This window comes from Alosa sapidissima, chromosome 10 (assembly GCF_018492685.1).
Source record: "Alosa sapidissima isolate fAloSap1 chromosome 10, fAloSap1.pri, whole genome shotgun sequence".
Taxonomy (NCBI): domain Eukaryota; kingdom Metazoa; phylum Chordata; class Actinopteri; order Clupeiformes; family Clupeidae; genus Alosa; species Alosa sapidissima.
The window spans coordinates 29,909,115-29,932,484 of NC_055966.1; the positions used below are offsets into that span (position 1 = coordinate 29,909,115).

At 40.7% G+C, this 23,370-nt stretch overlaps 2 long non-coding RNA genes across 2 annotated transcripts; one reads left to right on the forward strand and one right to left on the reverse strand.

The window, feature by feature from the left end:
* Positions 1–713: 713 nt before the first annotated feature.
* On the forward strand, positions 714–2,325 carry LOC121720405. The gene is made up of 4 exons (XR_006034535.1): positions 714–1,090; positions 1,184–1,291; positions 1,382–1,481; positions 2,251–2,325. It is a non-coding gene; the product is annotated as an uncharacterized LOC121720405 (long non-coding RNA).
* Positions 2,326–6,701: 4,376 nt separating this feature from the next.
* Positions 6,702–22,104, reverse strand: LOC121720408. Its single transcript, XR_006034537.1, has 3 exons — positions 22,009–22,104; positions 19,027–19,086; positions 6,702–6,963 (listed from the first exon to the last, which is right to left on the reverse strand). It is a non-coding gene; the product is annotated as an uncharacterized LOC121720408 (long non-coding RNA).
* Positions 22,105–23,370: the final 1,266 nt, after the last annotated feature.

Consider the following 23,370-nt stretch of genomic DNA (forward strand, 5'->3'; position numbering starts at 1 on the left):
ATGACTATCGGTCGAGACAAATTGACATACACACACCAAATGCACACACACACACCAAATGCACACACACACACACATCCACACAATTAGACACACACACACATACGTGTGTGCATGCGCAATCACACAGAAGCACACACACACACAGAGGCATGCATATACTGTACAAGCATACACCCTAAACCCAGATTTAGTTGTAATAAATATGTTAGGTGGTCACTACTAATGTTTGTGTGTTTTGTGAAAACTCTATGTCATAACTAAAATAAATGAGTTGATTGTACTACAGTATTTAAGTGAAATATACAGTGCACTGATCATGTTAAGCAGAGACAACGATAAATGTTATGTTTTTGCAAGGCAGAGGAGGGGTCTAATAAAAATTCTGCCCATCAACCGTTCCTCCTGCTTCTCAGTCCACACAGACATGACTCCATGACCATGCGTCTTGCTGCTGTGACAAATAGGCTACTACATTAAATGGTGGGTGAACTTTCTGACGAACTTGTTGAAAAATTTAAATTCTGATAACCGAAAATTATGTTCAGTTTGACCAATAGTTAGCTAAATGTTTGTTTACGTGATTAACAACCTGAGAAAACTAAGGTAACATTAGCTTCGGTGTTAGCATGCTAGTAGTCTTCCGGACAGTTAGCTCATGGTAGCTACCTTCCAATGGGTGTCTATGGCAGATTATAACAATGTCACATATGTTTTCGTGTAAATATACTTGTCTTGGTGCTACTTAGTTTAATTCAGACTTTATCATTGAAATTGGTGTTTCTGTCTGTAGACAGTTTTAGCTAACAATAGCAGCACATGTTGGTTAGCTTTTAGCCAATGTCACTTATTACTCATTTCTTGCATTCATAGGTGATATAGCAACTTTTTTTTCAACTAAGTGTAGTGAGTAGGGTGGTTGAGACAGGAAGCGCAGCTTGAAGGCCGTCCCACTGACGCTGATTATTTGGATCAGGTGGTACCAGTAGCGCTTCCTTTTAAATGTGGAGTGGGATGCGGACAGGAGAACAATAATGCGGTGTGCGTTGAAGAGTGAGCTTTGTGGAATAAGCTGTGCAAACAGGAGAACGTGAGTCTTTTCAGAAGGTTACGTCTATTGGTCTCTAACACTAAACTTGTTTCCATCGAGTAGCACTTAACACGGTTCATTGTTTGTTTGTAGCTCGGCCTGGTGTCTGTGCATATGGTGACCAGTAAATGGTACACGCAGTTTCAAGTCTACTTTGCTCGCATAATAGCGAGTAGTGAATCCACACTGGTTTGCAGCAACGTAAGTTTACTTGCTCCCCTTTTCCTTCAGACGTAACAAGTAGTATTTTTAGCTCTGACCGTTTCCTGTCTTGATATTGTCTATGGGCAGAAGCAACGCTGATGCTGGTGAGAGTGTGCACAGCTATTAGTCATCCACACTGGTATAACTTTATTGGTTCGTCTAATTCATCTTGGCTGGTCTTAAAAACGTAAGTTCATTCAACTCCTTTTACGTAGCTAACCTAGATACCTAGATAAAAAACGTATGTCCAACAAGCCACTGTTTTTCCTGGAATTAACTATTTTGTTTTATTTCAATTAATGTATGTGCCTCGGAAACCTACCACATCTGTTGGATGTTTACTGGGAACTTAGGTGGGCCTAGGGGGAAGCCTGCTGGTGGTAACCTGTTAGCTTAAATGTTTTGTTTGTTTCTTTGTCTGTTTGTCTGCCAGTCATTGTAATACGTGTTCGGCCTGGGAATGGTGCAATATTTCTTATGGGGACAGTGCTTCGTTTGCAGTGCTCACTAGTGTGAAGTGTGAAATGCCGTGTCTGTGTGTACGGCCCATTTGGTGTGAAGTGCCTCTTGCAGATTGGAGTGTTTTTAGATTGTGTATGTGAAGTATTTATTAATGTATTTGACTTTATACACTAACTCATCTGGAAGACCTATTCATTCGTTGTTATTTATTGTAGAATTTCATCCACTGTTGCCTATGTGGAACATTTGCTTGTCCTGATTGCCGATCAGTGTATTTATAGTGTCTGTCTAGTGTCTAATAAATGTGTATTTTGATTACATCAGTTCCATTCCTCTTCCTTCATTGGACATAACCTGCCTAGATAGTTTGAGGGAGAGCTCTGTTTGGTGGCCTAGCTTAGCTATACAAATTGTGAGCTTGAGCACCCCCTGGGGGTCACATAAGTAAATGAACATGAACTAAAAGTTTGTTTTCTTATGTTTTTTTTTTATAGGTTCTTCATCTACAGTGGATGTGGAATATTTATGAGTTTAAATCTTGTTTGTTCATGTTTTATCAATAATAAAAGGAATTCCTATACATTGTGATGAATTTCTCTTCAATTTTTAATAAAAGTTAGATTAATACAGTAGCCTAATCTTAAAATAAAAAAAACAAATATCTACAGAATAATGAGCTTTTTAACATGCATTTTAACCTAGGCCTATACTAGGCCTAGTTATTTTATACAACTGCAACTTCTGAAACAATAATTTAAGTGAACTAAAGATGTTGAGTAGCCTAAAGACTACTAATGTAAGCTTAATTTGTCTACAGCATCAACATAAGGTTGTTAGTTGACACAACTAAACCTGTTTAGTTTTATGTTTGTAAAAACTACAATGGTTTGAGGCAATCGGTTTCCACGCAATTTTCTAGTAATGACAACTAGTTCGGGTTTAGAGTGTACGCAAAAGTTGCAAGGGTAGGGGGTGGAGTTAGCCTGACGAGCCAGACCCACATTAAAATGTAGTGTCTGGGCACTCACCGTTCGCAGTGCTAAGTCCGAGGGGAGGGATAATCAGTTGTCTTTCAAATTCCCTCTGCACGCAATAGAACAGCGCTATGAGTCCCATGCGTTTCCCAGTTCAAACTTTTGCCAACGTAATAAAAGCTTAACTCGTGCCACACTGTTCGCCAACAGCAACATTATCTTATTTGTTTTCAAGTAGCAGGGAATTCAAGCCAAACCATTGCAACTCTGCCATCAATCATTATGTTAAGCCCGCCTAACGACTCTATACACGATTTGATTGGCCTGATAGAAGTTTAATTTTTCGAGCTCACAAGCCAACAGAGTTGCTAGATTAGCCCTGGCTGCCGCTAGGGTGCGTCTAGATTTCTAGACTAGGGTGGAGTAGGAGATGATGACCAGGGGGGTATTCCATCAACCTCGCTAATGAAGGCGGCGCTTAACAGAAATAGCCTGGCTTGAACTAGCGTAGACTTTCACTTGGGGCTGAAGCCGTTCCATTAACTCAAGTTAGCGGCATCTTGGCCTCGTTTATTCAAGCGAGGTTTAGTTCAGCTTCATCTCTGCTCGTGCACGAGGTAGAAAAGTAGACCAAAACAGTAGATTGACTAAAATACGATATATGTCATAAAATTAAGACAATACTAGATGATTTCTGTTCGATAGGCAAGCGCCATCTACAGGATTTTCATCGAAAGTCATCAAATTTAACATCGAGAGAAAAAAATAGATTGCCTACAGAAGTAGGAGAATAACGAAAGCATACATTTAAAACAACAATGCTAATGGTTTGAAATCAATTGCGAGTTTGATTGGCTTCACTCTTGAACACATAGACTATAGCCTACAGTCTATGCTTGAACAAAACGAGTGAATGAATAAATAGTATAAACTCAAAAACAACTTTGCCATATATTCAAAACTATCTATAGCCTACGTTCTTATATTAAGAGTTCACTCCGAATTATTGTCTAGGTGGTCATAAAATAAATTAGTATCAACATAATAGCCTATTGTCTCCCATAAGTCCCAAAGTGTTTGAAATAAAATGATCTAAAATGCAATGGCTTTCAACTCAATTTATGCCTAGTTTTTGATCTGTGTGGCACACAGTTGATTTGACATTCATGAACAATCGTCGACACCTGAAGCAGTTTTAATTATTCGCTGCCTAGGCTAAAGAATAATTATCCTTTGGCTTGCATCAGATATATACCAAATGTGCATGACCCTTTATCAGCAGTAGACATATGTCTTTCATCAAAGATACACGATACCAAAGATACCTTGGGGAGACTACAGACCAAAGCCCACCTTGAGACCCTTGAGAGTAATGAGAGAGGAGTAAAGAGAGACGAATAAGGGATTGTTCAGCAGTAGATAGCGCAGATTATAGATAAATAGATAGGCTATAGGTATGTATATAGACAGGTAGATAGATAGGTAGATCATGTCATATGCTGGTCACAGGGGAGCTCCTCGACCAGCGGCCAAAATGCACTCGCTTCACTAGTTACTGCAGCTCTCCACCACAGTTCCATCGGGACGGCACAGCCCACACAAGCACCTGCAAAACTGCGACTTGCCCATATTATCTCCCTCTTTGGTAAGCCGTACCCTGACAATGTCAATGGCAATCAATCACGAGCAGTAGTTATCGAAAAATATTCATGTTGAAGACACGACCAGCCTAATCGGCGGCGGCTAGAAGCTAAGTAACTGGGGTGGCTCACAGGTGGGACTAAAAAGTTAGCCCAGCTATCGATAGCTATCATGATGCTTCATATTCTGATCTTCTGACTAAGTTTGCCCGGTAGCCTACTTATCTGAACTAACGACATGATCACTATCACTAGATATAAAGAAAATGTTGACTTTCATTCGGTGCTGTTCACTGACAGTAACAAAAAAAGTGTCGTAATGTTATAAGCATAATACATTGAACTGAATAGGTGCATTATGTAGCCTCATAACGAGGCCTCTCAAATTCAGAAAATTGCATTAAACTAAAATCGGAAGACATTGTTATCTTTGTTAGACCATAGGGTCGTTGTCATATAAATGCTGTAACGAAACTCGAAGTGTAAATATACAAACTTTATTTTGAAAGTGTAACCGCGACCGTTTCCCATAGGAATGAATGTAAAACATACCCTCCAAAACTAGACCTCCCGAAATTCAGAATAATTACTAAATTGATATCAGGCACCGTTATTATTACCATTGGTAGATCATAGGGTAGCTGTGATATAAATGCTGTGACGAAATTCGAAGTGTAAATATACAAACTTTATGTTGAAAGTGTAAGCGCGATGTCCATTGAAATGCATTGACATGAATGAAGCGCAGATCAAGTAGTCCCCAAAGTGATGTCATCACCGAATTGCGTACAAAAAACCCTCTAATGCTAAAAACAACAAAAACTGGCATTTAACACCATTTGGAGACATTTTTTAAAATGATATACATATATTGAGTGCTTTATGTACCCATTAATCAACAGTGGTGGTTAACCTGCAACACAGGCTTTAAGTACATTATACAAAAAGAGATTCATGAGCATTTGGAACAGTCACAGTACACTTTTGTAACATCCCAAGTGTACTGGAAATGTACTTAAAAGGCATTACAGTATAACTAATAATAGTGTAGTAGTGTATTTTGAATACACTCTTATCATTCTCATTTCTATTCATTTGGCATGCTTCTGTAATCATTTAAATTAACTTCAAATGTACTTCCTGACTACAATAAGTGCCTTGAACGTTTGCAGTTATGTTAATAAAAGTTTAGTGTTAAGATACTTTAAGCATTATAAAGCCATGCAATTTAAGTATAATATTAGTGTGATTTAAAATTGTACTATTAGTACTCGCCTACCTATTGTGTTACATGATAAATTACACTTTATGAGAACATTTTTTTGACATGAATGAAAATTACAGATTTCTCTCAAAACAAAACATAATATTCATCCATAACAAACATTGTTTGTCCACCATTACAAAAGTAAAACATTTTTCTGAAAGTTATGGATCTCTTGAGCATATCTTTTCAAGTTCGATGTGGTAACTTTGTCATTGTAGGCCTACCACGGAGACACAATAGAGCCACAAAGCACTCACGCGATAAAACATGCATTTGGGCGTATTATATTGTTTCACACGCATTGATATTAAATGCGAACGCACAAATTCTCTGTGCGCGCGCGGACTCAGAGGAAACTGCTCCCTGAGCGAGGAAAAAATGCTGCGAGTGAGGAGGAATCTGACCAGTGAACCTGGTTCCCGCCCCCAAGTAGGGACCCACGAGAGCAGAAATTCACTTCCCGTGAGCAGAAATCAACTTTGAGAGAGCCGAGTGATTTTTCGAGTGGCTGTTTGGATCGCTGGTCAGATTCCTCCTCGCTTGCAGCATTTTCTGGGGACGCTAGGCGCAGCAGTGAAAGTCACCATTTTCACCGGAACAGGTCATTTAACCATCCAAATGATTTCTAAACGGGTTTATTACGTTGAAATAGTTGCCAAGTTCCTCTTTAACAGTCTAACATGGTGTAACGCATGCTGGCTCACGCATGAGCTACATAAGGGAGTTCCACGCCAGAATGAGTAAATAAAGAATATTTATTAAAGTAATATACGAGAAAGTCAGTGTAGTGAATAAAAGCAAGGTGTAGTGCGAGTGTATGTCTAGGGATGTGTTCAAACAAAACAAAAAGACGACGGTCGAGAGGAGAGGAAGCCCATCTGCACTTGGAACCCAGGCCTTCAAATACAGGTGCTCATCAGGGCAATACCAAACACCTGCACATCTCGGGCAACCTGCTTCACACAGACAGACAAACATGAGCGCAAGTGGGCGGGGCCAGTGGAGACCTGGCAGGGTCGTAACACATGGCTACATTTGTAATGCATGATCATTTATTACTTATTTGTTTGCAAAGTCTTCTGGCCCAGAAAGAAAACCATGGTGGCTACGGATCATGGCTGAGGAGGAAAGGTACAGCTGGTAGAGTTGTGCAGTGAGTGAACTTCCCTCCTAACACTGAGATGTGGTGGCAAAAGCTGTGGTAGCTAGCTTCCTTACTAGCACACCATCTTTCAGTCCAAGATGCATAAAGTTTTCGGTGCCAACCCGGGGCTGGACGGCAGTTAAATGCATTGACCTTGGTATTAGAGAATTTGTCTCTGTTGTCTGTGAACAGAAAGAAGATGGACAACATTTTACAAGATAAACAATATTTTACACAGAAACGTGACATTTACTTTTTGTGGGTCAAATTGGTACTTGACACCATCTGTTTGCCATCCTGGTATGGGTAGACCTGGCCAGGTAGTCTTTCGTTAAAGCGTTGTGCACCTTGGCATCGATATGAGTGCAACCACCCTGTTTTCTCCATTTGATTACCTTAGATTCCTTTGTTTTCAATACAATCGTAATGTCGTTTTTGGGTCAAATGGCATTTTGAATGGGAGTCGTAGGGGCACTAGCCTACTATTTTGATGCATGAATCAAAATCATCATGTACATCACGCGACTTTAATTTGTATTTTTCCAGTGACGCTGCAACGACGCTGCAACAACCGGCAGAGGTCTCAAGTGAGCAGGGTGTCTCGTAAAAAGAAATGGAGCTGGAAAACCCTACACAGACTTCACTACAGACTTTAGCAGACTGGTTTAGAAATAATTTAATAGCCAGAAATATGCCTGCCCTGCCCTAATAAAGAAATATTTGGTTAACGGCGAGTGAATCCCGTTTGCAGCCGTAGAAGAAACGCAGGACAAATTAAACATTCTGGTTTTCTCCGAGTGCAACGATGATAGACAGACATCATTTGGACAAAATATAGAGCATATTAACCTCCGTTACTCAGCCAAATGCCTTCCTGTTACGTCCTGTTATCACGGAGTTACAGGCGATAAACGATTTTTGATGGTCACAAGTTTACTTCATTAGCGTTTATTTTTTTTGATTATTAAAGAGTGTTTTACATTTAAAGGCTTGACTTTGTGCTTATTCAGAAGAGCATTTAGTGCTCTCCCCAATCCCAGACGTTCACATTGCATGTTTGTTTGTAATGGATGCAACCGCGAGATACGCTCGTCATAGGCACCGATACCGTGGGTGCTCCGTCTCTCGGGCACCTACTGAAAACATCGAGCACCCACGTGTGCCAGCTTACAGTCCCGGCTAAATTTACATTAATTTAAAATCAAACATCGCAGTTTATGTTAAATTCAGCATCTCTCATAATGTGATAGGATATGTTGCTGTCAATTCCCTACTCCATATACTAACCACCAATGAGAGCGTCTCTCGTATGAAAATTCCTGACACTTCCCACCTGAAGTATTAACGCAAGGCTTTGTCGGGTCTTCAGCCCGAATGTTTAAAATGTATATAGCCCTGAATATCATTTTAAAAGTAGTCTGACAAAGCTTATTGTTTTGTGACACAGCTAAACACTGGTACCTCATAGAACGTCTATAACATAGCCTAGGTGGTCGCAACTCACAAAAGTAAAGCAGATAGAAAGAACTCACGCAAATCTAGCCTACAACACGCAGACAGCTTCATGCGCAGGAAAGAGAGCGCGCGCGCGCACTGTGCTTTATGATTGTTGGCTTCTGATGTTATCTTGCTAATTCACTGAACTGCATTAGGTGACACAAATGGTATTGCCTTTATCTTATAACTCCTTGTCTGAGCGACTACCAGGCCTATGGTTTTTAAAAGTCAGATGTTCCCTGACAAAGACATTCGAAAATTAAGAATGTTTATTGACTTGAAAAATACACTCATTTTTGCAAACTCCCTTCATTCAACCCTTGAAGACATCGCGGTCTGGTGCGCTATGTAGATAATTTCTCGTACCATTTAGTTTCTCAGAATGTAGGTCTACTAGGCCTACAATAACGTCATCACCAAATACATCTTTTATTTTTAGTTGATCAACCACAAAGAGTAGCATAGGCCTACTGTGCACAGTGCACTGACGACTGTAGCAGCCCAAGGTAACCAGTTGTTGTGGATGAGAGGCAATCCCTTGTTTCAGATAGCCTGGACAACATGTTACCTGGGTGTTGCCTACGTTATTAATTAATGGTAGCCTACAATAGTTAATTAATTCGCGTAACATATTAGTTGGCTCAAAGAGTAGGGAATCAGGATGGAGAGTCACGTGTGTGTTGCTTTTGCGGGATCGAATCCAGTTTAATGCTCGTTTTCAAAACATATATTTTTTTACATGTCTTTTGTCCGAGTGGCTGTAATGGAGCCGAGTGCTCATGGCGTATGAAAAGCGACTTCAAACCGCCTAAAACAACTTGTTTGTGAATGTCTGACAACTGCTGCAGCGCATGCACGCGCAAGGAAACCAGTAGGTGGAGAAACCAGAAGGCACACAACACCGGAGAGCACGATTCATTGGCGCTTGCATGTTCGGCCGTATGTCTACGAGCGCACCTGCCTACCATCAGGCTACTCAGCTACTAGAGAAATAATTTCCCCTGTTTGTATATTCACTCCAAGTTGGCCTACCATAACTTACCAACTCTGCACTGTAGACCCTAAACTGGCTATTTATATTTTTCTGTGAAATAAGCAAATGTATTTGTTCAACTTTATGAAGCAGAATGCACTAGGCTACTTGGAACGTAACACATTTGACAAAGGACAGATGTATGTTGCTAGTGACAAAATATTAACTTTCAGTATTTTACGATGTCTTTGTCATGGGGAAGTGTTTTCCCCCATGCATTTATTCTAGGATACTGTCAGTGACTGCCGCGAGAGAAGCGGGTTCTTTGTTTCGTTCATTTCAGTGACTGACGCGAGAGAAGCGGGGTCTGTGTTGTTGGGTTGCGTTAATTTATTTTCATTGGGCATGCCCTGCCGTAACGTCCACAGCTCTTCAGTTCCGACAAAGCCGAAATTACTCCTTTTGAAACAATAAGTGCCGCTTGACAGGGGGGTATCCCAAGCAGCTTTCAGCCATAGGCTAAGGTTACTTTGAGAACATTTCCTAATTCACCCAACACTAATATTCAAAATGTTGAAAACTATTTCGGCATAGCCTATAAGCAGTTTAATTAAATGTAATGTTAGTTGTAAACAAACGGGCTACTTGGTGAGGCTTGGCCTCACAGATGCGCTCGTGCCTTAGATGGCAAGAAAAATCTTCACGATATAGCCTAGGCTAGGCCTATTAACTGACCACCCGATTCACGTTGGCTGGGGGGCAGGGGGGCCATCAGACATTTGTGCCCAGTTAATCCGGCCCTGCCCCAGCGTCGGCGTCAAGGGCGGGCCATAGGGGGCCAGGCCCGTCCAAACAGGCCAGTGTGCCCCCCCCAACTGAGTTCTCTCCCTCACATAAAAAAATCAAAATATTATTATGCATGATTGAAATGAAATCCATATTGAACACTGATGTTGAACAGCCTACTCAAAATGAAACATGACGTGTTAACTATGCTACTGTTGGTGATGCAAACTGCGCGATGAAAAGGGATTCTACACACTCGGACACCGTTGCAATGAGTGCCACCGATATATTTACCACGATTCCTGCAACGCCAAATGAGCATAAATCTCTTGCTTTGCTCTGCTTTATCCAGAGGGAGACATTTTTGGAAGCAGTGACAAAAAGCCTATCATGGACCTGGCTGGGAAATGCGACAGTGGAGTCGGCATTCGTAGGCTACAGCCTGTCGCTGCAAGTACTTCTCCAAACTCAAAAACAGTAGACTTAAAAGTGGCAATAAAAGTGGACTGTCAGAGCAGCACAAAATACTAAAAGTCAGGCCGAGTGTCCTGTTTGCTCTTAAACTTTCCATCACAGTTGGTGCATTTAGAATTTGTTCTGTAGGCTACTTTAAAGAACATTTGAGGGATCACATAGCCTATGTGCAATGTTGTGATATTATCAGTATGTGTAATTTGCTTTTGAGCAGGATCTTACAAGAACATTTCGAAATGAATGGAAAGACACAGTGAAGCCTATAGCCTAGGCGTGTTAGTGGTGAGTCTGTTAGCCTATTTACTTGTATTGTAGCATATGCAACGCTATTCTATTACAATTCTATTATTCTAAACGTTGTGTGCTAGTTTATTCAACGGCTATGACCGCTATGTTCTTGCACTATTTCCCCCCTTGATCATATTGTTACAATCATCAGCCAATCAAGGTGGTCACTTCAGTCAAGCTCGTGCATGAGTAATAACGTCATCCATAGCAACGAAGACTCACTCACTCTTAGTCAAAGATTCTAGAGCGCTCAGCTCCAGAATCTGTTCAGGAGTTGTCATTTTTCCTTACTAAGAGTAGCCTAGGCTAGGTCTGAAAGGCTTTGTGAATAACTTAAGAGAAACTCCTAGCTAAAATCTTTTATTGCTATTTAGGAGTAGCCTACTCCTAGTGGTAAGATAAAAGGCTTTGTGAATATGGCCCCTGGTGTCTAACCCAATGTTGACCACCTCACACATTTCTCTAGATTTTGCAACGACCTTACATGACACAATGCCATAAAATGCCAGTTTTTAGGACACAGAATAATGTTTGTAATGATACCAGTTAGGCCTACGTTCAACAGTAACATAAGTGTAATGAGCTATTCATTGTCGAAGGTGCATGGTGAAGTGAAATTCTTACTTTGGAAAACAAACATTTGCCGATATCATTGGATAGGGGATAGGCCTAGGCCTACTTGTTTATTTTTTACGTAGCCTACAATGGCCAGTTCAGACAAAGCCGAAATTACTCATTTTGAAACATTTGTATGGTTATATTGCTTGACTTAAATCCCAGAGAGTAGGCTACCGCACCCCACAGTGATGGGCCTAGCTAGCGGTCTTACGCGTTCAGTGTGGGGTAGGCTATAAACAAGCTGAGAATGTAGCGGTGTCACGTCTGCCTGTCACAGACGAGGGGAGCTGAAGCTTGGGATACAGTTACAGTAACAGTATTTTATTTTACTTCTTATGGAATTTTTTTTTTTTCACTTTTATAAAGGCTTTGTTTGAATGCTGTTGGAATAAATAGTAGTTGATTATAAAGGCAACTTTCTGTTGCAATATTCTGTGTGTTCTGGACTGCAGGTAACTTGTTAAGCCAGTGGTTCTCAAACTTTTTCTTTCATTCCCCACTTTGATCAAGGGGGCATTGACTGATGATGGTGGACATAATGTGTTATCTCGAGGCCTTTACAAGTCAGCATCTCCGACGGTAGTCTACCCTATTAAAAATATAAGTTTTCGATGTCCCAAACGGAGAGCCATACTTTATTGTTTTAACGATCTCTATGCTACTCACCAAAATGTAGGCATGGGAACATGATGAAGTATCCAACTGTCGTGTGTTAAATTATTGTGATTACGAGCCAGTGGTTTTCAAACATTATGCGTGACTCGGACATCTAACGAAATGCAACAGACTCATATCGTCTTTGCGCGTCTGCAGAAGTTAGCCAAATATGAATGTAGCCCAATTCTGCGGCATAAAGCAGATGTATTTGTTTATTGTACAGAAAAATAAAAATGACATGTCAAGCAGTCAATTGACTACATTTTGCTATTGAATTCGTAGGCTGGGATTACTCTCGGCAACAATTATGTTTAATGGTAGATCCTGCTTTTTCAGAAGGGGCGGCAGGCAGAGCGATGTACAGTGGCAGAGCGACGCACAGTGGCTGAAAGTGGTACTAAAGCTTCCCGCAGCTTCACGCCTCGTAATGCGCGAATGAAGTGGTCATTAGAAAGCGATGTCCACTGTATCAAAATAGTTGTGCCCCTACGACTCCAATTCAAAATGGCATTTGACCCAGAAACAACAATACGGTCAAGCTTAATAGTGGCGCTTCTAACGTAATTATGCTTTTAAACTAAAGTTTGACTCGGGTACATTCCCAAAAAGACCCTAGGTTGCATTTTGGCTTGAGTTATGCTTTAAGAGTAATGGGGCAAGGTCCTGGATGAAGAATACCGTATTTTCCGGACTATAAGTCGCTCCGGAGTATAAGTCACATTAGTCAAAAAATGCTTCATGAACAGGAAAAAAACATATATAAGTCGCACTGGACGATAAGTCGCATTTATTTACAAATGTATTTCACAAAAGCCAAAAAGCCAAAAAGATTCATGTTAATGAAGACGAAGAAGGAGTGAAGGCAGCCAAGAAGAGGGCCGGATAGGCCTAATTGTAAAGCAAAAGATTCACTGAAAGAAAATGCCATGTGGTACACCAACATTTAGCTAAAATGTGGAGAATACAATGCAATCAAGCATTTTGGGCGATGAGGAGTCACAAGCTGGCAGCAGATTAAATGCTCACGAGAGAGAAAAAGATGGTTTTAAAAAGACGTGACCGAAGCAAGCCAGGCATAGATCTATAGGCCCGAAGTTAATTGTAAAGCAATTTACAAAAGATTCACTGAACGAAAAAGCTGATATGGTACATGAAAATTTAGCTAAAAATGTGGAGAATGCAATGCAATCAAGCATTTTGGGCGATGTGGAGTCACAAGCTGGCAGCAGTGCAGAACATTATTAAACTTTGACTAACGTTTCGATGTTCGTTAGTCAAAAACATCGACACATCAAAACGTTAGTCAAAGTTTAATAATGGTCTGCACCTTTTACTAAAGAATAAAGAAAATTAACAAGACATCTGAGCTGCACCGCGTCTCTCCTTCTCTCTAAAACAGGGGTGTCAAACATACGGCCCGCGGGCCATGTACGGCCCGCACGATGATTTTGAACGGCCCGCACGTCAGTCCCTCAACAACGAGAGAAAACTTACCTTGTGTATGTGTAATGTGTATCACACCAAATTGGTCAACATACCTTCCCAACTATGCACAGTACCTATCCCATTAGCTGCATGCCATCAGGCTATTTACAATTTTCTATCGCGTAAAGTTAGTGAACACGTTATCAAAATTAACGCAAACACATTTTGTTTGAGCAGGAGACAGAATACGCACGCAGGCACAACTAGGCTACTTGTTTTCTTTTACTCGGCTATCTATATATGGTTATCAGCACACAATGTTGGGCTAATTCACTAGTTATGGATATCACAAGTTTAAACAACGAAAACAGAAAAGAAGGAGGCAGCAAAGCTAGAGGAGTTATTTCAGATGGGCAAGAACAAGGTAGGCAATTGGTGTGCTTGTCAGAACGTTAGATTACAGCTGTTTAAAGCCAGACGTCACGGTACGCTAGAACAAAACTAAAGGTAACTTTAGGGCTGTATCAATTTGTCCAAATGAATAGGTCATCATAGACGTTGTTGTTGTATTATTGCATGTGGATATTGTTATGCTATGTAGGCTACTTTTTTTGGAATGCACGGACCTAAAACCGGGAAACGGACAAATATTGTACACGCGTGAATTTGTTTTTGCGGGGGTGGGTGGGTGTACGTACCATAGCGCGCGCTCTCTCTCTCTCTCTCTCTCTCTCTCTCTCTCTCTCTCTCTCTCTCTCTCTCTCTCTCTCTCTCTCACACACACACAGTACCTTTCTTAGCCACAGTTAATTTTAGTGGTGATATGTGTTATGGACATTGTTATGCACATTATTGATTGCAGTTTATTCTCATCAATGTCAGTCCATGAATGCATATTGATCAGTTGTTAACTAATACTGTAGGCCTAGAAGTTGCATTTGAAAATGTTACTGTTGTAGGCTTTTTGTTTTTTATTTCAGCCACAGTGTTTTAAAGTGGTTAGGACCATTATTTCACACCAATTTTGCATAAGCCATACTGCAATACCATGCACATGTTCGCCGATTATGTGGCCCTCAGTAACCTATAAATTCAATGATGTGGCCAAACGACAGAAGCGCGGAGAACCCTCTTTTGTCTACCAAAAAGTGTTACTTTGTGCCCCGCGCTCCCCCACTGCTTGTGAAAGAAGGGGGTGGGGGAGGGGGGCTTAACGTGAAAAAGCTTAATGTCCCAAAACGACAACAAGTCATAATGGTAGGCTACAGGAAGTGGGGGGAGGGTATGGGATGACCAGAGCCGTCTTCGCTGTGCTATTCAGAAAGCATCTTCTATTGTCTTTCCAGGCGCACACAGCTCGTTATAGCCTATCGAGTGCCTTAACAGATAGGCTCTGCTCTTGGGTTTGGCCTCACAGCGAACTCAACCCTCTTGTTGCTTGCAGTTTGTTAAATAAAGCGATGCAGATTACATTATTTATTTCTGATTAATTGCGTCTTTTGATGTCTTTTGCAACATCTGCTTGTTAGGCTGGGCTACTGTCAATGTCCTGTACAGGTGTTCAACAATTGCTGGTGTAGGCCTACAGGCTATAATCAATTAGGGACTGTTCAGGGGCTACCGGAGGAGTTTTGGGAGCGTTAGTCAAAAAGACCCTCCCTCGCCAGCACGACATTTTTCTATGACCCTCCAAAGTGATTGAGAAAAAACGCATGACCCTCCCCAGTCCCAACAATTTAGGCTATTGATGCCTTCTGTAGGCTACTGGGTCAATTTGGGAGCTTGCATGCTACGACTCCTTCCTTGAAATGCTTTGAAAAGGCTGTCGTTTGCACAATTTCACAAATAATCACCGGGACCGAAACAAACCTGTCAACTTTTCCCGGGTTTATTGCGTATTTTAACTTTTTCCTCGCTGTCTTAGCAGGAGCTGCAGGGCCGTCGCAAGGGGGTGCGAGGCCCTGTGAGAACTTGACAGATGCATGAACTTACGTGCATCATGCGATAGCTTACTTTACACATAGCCAAGGCTACCGTCGGTGCATTTTAATAGTAGCCTAGTCTAATAAGCTACACCAGCTTGTCTTTAAGAGGGGAAATTGTATAGCTTATAACATTAGCTGAGTCACATATTTGGCCATATGGTGTTTATCATAGGACATCACGAAACCAAATAGTGTAACAAAGGCGAACACTTTAACAGGGGAAATTAATTGGGCATGAATCATTGTGCTGAACGGTATTTGTCAATGAGCAGAAACACACACGATATTCAAACTGTTGATAAGATGTGCACTATGGAAACTGCTCTGTAGGCTAACTGTTGATAAGATGTGCACTATGGAAACTGGTCTGTAGGCTAACATTGGACAAATAAATGACACTGACTCGCCATATCTTGCTTTGCCGCAAACTCAGCAATGAAATCATAGGCCAGTTTGCAGGTAGCATAACGTCTTTTTCAATTAATAGAAGGGAGAGCCCAGTCTCTCCTGTGACATTGAGGTGCGCAAATAGTTTTTAATAGCCTGTTCAACTTCGAAAAAGCTTCGTTCACCTGATGCCAGTCACTGATCGCAATTTCAAATTTCGAGAAGCTTCGTTCAATCTTTTTAAGTTTTAAGTAGGCCCCTATCTGCCCCCTTTGGAATTATATCTCGAGCCTATTATAAGGTCCAGTGCGTTATGTCCTGGGATTTGGACGTGCTCAAAAAGAAAAGAAAAAACACTTTTTTTTATAGACGGTTATGAGGAGCAATATGAGTCGTGTCATTCAGACTTAACCCTCTTGTTGCTTTGATATCTTTTTCGTTGTCGTTTGAACGTCGGCAAGCAGGCATTTTGCGGTTGCAATTTAAGTGAAATTTCTACAGTAGGCCTACAACATGCAACATGCTTGTTAGGCTGGGCTACTGTCAATGTACTTGTACAGGTAAATGTTCAACAATTGCTGGTGTACAGGCTATAATCAATTAGCTAAATCATTTGTCTAGTTGTTTAAAAAAAAATTCGTGCTACATTCAAACGCAAAAGGTGCTTTGATATCTTTTTCGTTTGAACGTCGGCAAGCAGGCATGCTGCGGTTGCAATGAATGAGGATAATTGGTTTTATCTGCGGATTTATTTTTTGCATTATTTTGAGTATGACTCGCTCCAGTCTCAACAGCACGTCTACTTTTTCCACACGCATCTAAGTTCTAACACACCCTCTCGCTTTCTCTCTCTCCATCCCTGCGCACCATGCTTTCTTAAAGGAGCTGCACCATCTTACAACAATTGCATCTACATTTTCATATTAGAATGTTTTGTCAAGTGTAAGCTTAAACTACCATAATCAATTTAAGTTCCCGTGCCCCCGCTGAAAGTCTCATGTGCTTATCGTTACACTATCAAATCTATCTTTGTCAAGTAACCGTGACAAATAGGGTATGATATATAAACTCACGCTATTGTATTATCATATATGTTTGGTATTGGCTCAGCTTTCTCTGATTGGAAACTGCATCATGGAAGCAGTAAGTCAAGTCGCATCAAAAATAGTCGTGGCAGAACTCCAAAGTGACACCTTGTGGTTGTTTGTGTCAACTGCAGTTTGTGCCATTTCTGCTGAGAAAATGGGGTGCGTGATTCCTGAAGGAACCCGTCCAAACTTAACTGGGACCCACTGTAAGTTATTAAGTCTTGAGCATAATAATAAAAGTCCCACAACTCTATCATAATGAGAGAAATTCCCACACATGTTACAGTGCTCTCTGATAACATTAATCTAATAATGGAGCGAGCGGCCTGAATGCGGGACTATTGACTGGACAGACCAACTCTGACTTCAATTGAACCCGATGCAGACACACACACACTCGCATGGACCACTTTGCGGGTGTCTCTCTCTCTTCCTCTCTCGTCGCTGAAGTCAAATTATAGCCTAGGAGGTGCTTCTACATCAATCGCGATCGACAGGAAAGAAAACCAAACCATTAGCGATCAGGAACCGTCAGGAATTTTGTAAACACAGAAGCATGACAGCCTTAACCTGACCCTAGCCAGATGAATGTCGTTCCGCTTAGCTCCGCCTAGCTTCACTCACATCCATCTGGGACCTCTTCCATTGAGAGTGATTTCTCCAACCAACTTTATGGTTTAGCCAATCAGGACGCAGGGCGGGAGTTTCATAGATGTGACATAGCGTAGAAGCGACTGTGAGTCTGTTATTAGCGTCACGGGTTGGCTTCGATGTAAGTGGTTGAAGTAGCACGTCAATAGATGACGGACAAGTGGCTTATTCAATCATATGCAAGCATTTTTTGATTAGGCCCAGCCTTCTGAAGCAACACTTCAATGGATCGGTTCCAGATGGATGAGTGGAGCTAGGCGGAGCGAAATTCATCTGGCTATTGCCAGGTTATGACAGCCTATAACGCGAGAGAACATGGACGTGTTCTCTATTTGAGGAACGTTATAATCGATTGCGGACGTGAACAGACAGATACAGACACGGAGCGCAGTAGGCCTACTTTCACTTTCTAGTGTGCATATTCAGTACGTGAAAGATAATTAGTAGCAAAACAGTGATCAAATATTAGCCTACATGGCAGTGAGTTTTGTTTTCAAATGTTTTCATGCATGTCTAGATAACGGGTGAGGAATGTTTAGGAGACAGACTATCGTAAATCTTCAAATTATCGCTGGGGTCTTTTTATTAGGCTGCGCAAAGCACAGCACCTTCATTTGGGGCATGGCTTACTGTTTGATTATATTGCTAAATATCGGGACTGATGACCACTGAAATCTGCGGGGTATTTGATGGTTCACTATTAAGTTTCATGTAAGGGTGTTGGGATTTCCATCTGCTTAATGCGAGATAAGGCATCCACTTTCATTTATTCATGGAACGTGTGTTGTGCTGAAATGGAAACCTTATTCAGCCTAAATTTACCGTAGTTATTTTTTAATCATGCATGATTTACTTTTTTATGAAATTCGTAGGCTGATTCCTGGCAGCAACAATTGTGTTTAAATGTAGGTTACTGCTTCAGCCTCTGGCAAGCTCAGAAGGGGGCGGCATGCAACTGATAGCTTGAGAGCAACGTGTTGGAGACTTGTAAGACAATGACTTTTCATTGGCAACAATATTAAACCAACCAACAATATAAAATATTAAGCTCTTTTAGGCTCTTTTATGAGTTAAATTGAAACAAAATTATTACTGGCCTTTATTTGTCCGAATCTGAGGCCCAAACAGAATCCTGGCCGTAATTTGAGGATTTAGGTATGCACGTGTGTTTCAGGCATAGTGCAACCACTAATCTCTGACTGAAAGTGCACAGAACTTGTGCATTTGAGAGCACTCTCTCGCGGCTAGACAGTAATGTTTCATGTAGGGTTCATGTCAGTTAATATGAATTAACATTTAAAAACATGTTCAATTATATAATGTTTTCATATATAAGTCGCACCTGACTATAAGTCGCAGGGCCAGCCAAACTATGAAAAAAAGTGCGATTTATAGTCCGGAAAATACGGGATTTACCTTTACTGCTGATTATTTGAGGCATTCAGACATCTCGGTTTCAAAACTGTCCAGGAACACCTGTAAAAACATACTTAGGCTACAGATTAAAACTAGGTAATTTACAAACACTACCATGAAATTAAATTTAAAAAAATCTAAATCTATTGCATAAACCAAGGCATAAATATCAATAATGTAGCCTAAGCTTCATAGCACTAGTAGAACACCAGGTTTAACCCTTAAAGGTGTAGGTTTTTGAACATTCTAAGTTCCGCAACAATTGAAGGTTCTAAAATTCTATGTTAAATTCAATGAACCCAGATATTCTTTAGAATGTTAATTTCCCAACATTCCCGTCACACCGGTGTGACGGTACTCCTTTAAGGGTTAAAGATGAACTGAACTGGAATTTGAAGTAAAGGTGATATAACAGATGTATTTTATTTCTTCTCATTGGTACAATGATTAAAATGGCTGAATTTATTAAAAGGGATACAATTGTACGTTGAAAGTGTTGTTGTTGTTACATGGGCGCCGCCATGTTGGATTTCAACAATCGGCTACGTCACTGGCATGGTAAGCTACTCAGCACTAGCACTAGCAGCCATAGCAGATAATGAGTCTGAGGCTAGCTGACATGACTGAGGAAACTAACATTAGGCCTAGCTGAGTTACATATTGGCCATAAGCTGTTTATCGTAGGCTAGCCTACATCACAAAATCTCATACAAAATGAAACCAAACTAGTGAAACAAAGGCGAACACTTTAACAGGGGAAATTAATTGGGCATGAATCATACTGAACCCTATTTTGTCAATGAGCAGAAACACACGGCATTCAAACTATTGATAAGATGTGCACTATGGAAACTGGTCTGTAACTTTGGACGAATAAATGCCATTGACTTGACATATCCTGACTTAAAAAAAACCTTTTCTTGCTTACTTTATCGCAAACTCGGTGGGGCAGCTTGTAGTCTTTTTCAATTCGTAGAAGGGCGAGCCCACTGTCTGTCTATGTGCCATGGAGCCTAAGTTTCAACTTCGGCTTCGTTCACCCAATGCAGTCACTGGTCGCAATTACAAAGTCCGGGAAGGTTCGTTCAATCTTTTAAAGTTTTAAGTGCAGTAGCCTATCTGTCCCCTTTGGAATAATATCTCGAAGTAGCCTCTGATGAGGTCCACTACGATCCAACCTAGGAAAGGGCTAGCAGCTAAACACCTTGGAAACACTCTTATGTCAAACTCCACAAGCTAGCACTCCGACCATAGAGAGTATAAACCATGACTCCGACGATATCACAGATCGATAATAATGCATTTACTAGCTGGTAACTAAATCACAGCGGGTCTGTAAACAGAATCCAATGTCCCTTTCTACTCACCCTGAAGCCAGTTGTTCACCGTCTCAGGGCAGATTGTTGATGCGAGGGAGTTTAACTCGCAGTGCTGTTATCCAAGAGACTCGTGCAATATCAACATCCACAAGGTAAAAATCTGCAAACGTTCCACTAACGTTAGCCTAAAATAAACGGCAAACTCGTGTATCCTCCGTGTATCTGGGGTCAACTTGGGGTGACGAAGTTTTTTAACAGTTTCAAGGGAGGGAGAGAGAGCCCGTGTGAGTTGCTGTTACGAGTGCCAGTAGTCCAGACTGCGTTAGCTTACATTGCCGTGACAATGCGTGTATAGCTTATTTGTATGCACCGTAGCTTCGCATAGGCCTAATGTAGTGGTGGTGAGTGAGTATGCAGTTGTGTGGAGGATGCACAGTAGGCAATGTGTGTGTGTGAGAGATGGAGGGAGACAGAGAGACAGCGTGCGTGTTGCTGTCTCAAGCGCCCCTCGTCCAGTTTTCTACATGACCTGTAGGCTAGGCCTACAGTAGCCTATGTTGTGCCGCACAAAATGTGTCTATGTTGTACATTGCACAAAATGTATACGCCCCAAAATAAACATATACATAAATAAACATATTTTCCCCGTCACTTTAGCTTCCTCGAACATTTTCCCTACGTTTCGCCACTGCTTTGAAACAGATAGATTCCAGTGTCCATGCTCCGGCAGCGCCCACACAGTCATTTTCACCCAAATGATCCTACTGAAGGTTGAGCTGGAGCCTGAAACCGATCGTCCCCCATCTAGTGGTAGTCAAGACACTACAGGCTTGTCCCTCACAGGCTCAAATGTGTAACCCATGCCATTAAAATGACTAATTTTCGTGTATACATAATATGCTGCAGCTGTTGCCTATAGAACTTCTCAGGTCCTACCATGCCAGTGACGTCATTGAAACGGGCAGCGTTCTAATACTAACAAACGCAATTTTGGTGTTGCTTAAAAAAGGCTACGTATTTATTTTTGTAATTACATTTTTTAGTGTCATTTATTTTTAATTGTCATAATCAACACATTATCAATGTTGATTATTTCAGTTCAGTTCATCTTTAAGGGTTAAAGGAGTACGACGGGAAAGTTGAGAAATGAGCGTTCTAAAGAATATCTGGGTTCATTGAATTCAACATAGAATTTTAGAACCTTCAATTGTTGCGGAACTTAGAACGTTCAAAAACCTACACCTTTAAGGGTTAATTCCCCCTCTAATATCAATGGTGGAAAAAAACGTTCTAGGCTACTTCATAAAATGCATGTAATTTGTCCTGTAGACTCATTTTAAAAGATGTCTCCACGATTAAAGGGGAAAAAACAGGTACAATGTCATTACCATGTCTAATTAATGTTAAGTGTGACACTTTGGGGGATTTTGACTAGCACCATCCTCCTTTCCATAGTTCACCACACATAATATTAAAGAACATTGGTGAACTTTAGGCTTTAGGCAAAGAACATTGGTGAACGTTGCTTATTAAAGAACACACTTTTTCCCCCATCATAGTTTGCCTAACAAACTCTTGAAAGATTGCTAAGCCACCAATTTCACATCTCCAAATGACTATCGAGCTACATCAGAATCATTTAACAATATGCTTTGGGACTCACCTGATAACGAACAACTTGGCACTTTAGATCCAACTGGCTTCAACCCTTGTCATCTCATATGACGAGTCCTTCTGGCTCTAGGACTAACGTCTCTGGCATGACTAGAATCTATAACGTTAGTATCTTTAATTTTGACAAACCTGAAACCTTATACAGACCGTAAACGTATGCATTTTCTGGTCTCTATCGTAACACCCCCAATTATCACCACTTTTGTTCAGAAATTCTAAAACAACGATGTTTTTTAACACTTCAAAATAACATTTATTAAATTAACCTTACATTTTTCAGTAGCCATAGGTGTGTAGATTTGAACAAAATCTAGTTTGGTTCTTAACGGGAGCATTTACTGCCTGAAATATCCGATTTTGTTTACCACGCTCGGAGTTATAGTGCTGGCCTGATGGGTCGCCTATTTACACCGTTTCAACCGAGACCGAGAATTCTCCTCATGAAATTAAAATTCCACTGGAGCTCCAAGCGGTTGTGTACACGCAGCCTTACAACACTGTTTACAGCTCTTTGAGTCACGGTAAAATGTAATTTTTGGTACATAGCTAATTTAGATACACCTATGGTGTGAGTGGTTGCGTTTCTGTAGGAATCCGCTGTCTTGGTTTGTATAGAAATGGATATTAAGTGACACATACAAGCAAGACGGTGGAAATACGGGACCGACGGTAATAGGGGGAGTTCCGATACAGTCCATCTGTCTTGCAAATAAAGTTACAAGCGCATAGACTGTATAAAATAACGTTAATGTTTGCTCACACCACGTTTTGCTCGAAAGGTGCACAGACCCGCCCACTCCATTTCAAATTCAAACAGCCATCGTGATTGGTCAACTGGACTGCCACTCAGTGTTGCCTATAAATTTAACAACATGCCACATTCATCCTCTCACAACCTTTACTACATCACAAACTACTTACTAAGACACAAAATTAACAAAAGAAAAAAATATTATTTGATGACCAAAATTGATCTGTGTGTCTCTCTGTAGGCTAGGTTATTGCACATTGCCATCCATGTGGCTGACATATCAGGCCTATAGGCTACACACATTAGTATTTTATTAAAAGTTAGATGAAACTATACAAACAATCTTTTACCAAAATATACTTTCCATAAGTACACTATATTACAACTCTAAATATTACCAATTTAATACACTTAACCAAAATAAACTTCTTTACCATTTAAAATACAATAACAACAAAGTACACTTTTTAAAAGTACATTACAAAAACACTTTGAATATTGCAGAATTAGTATATTTACTTTTAGTACACTGAAGTTGAACTTAATAACATCTACTTTGAAGTATACTTTCTAAAAGTACACATTAAACATACTTTACAT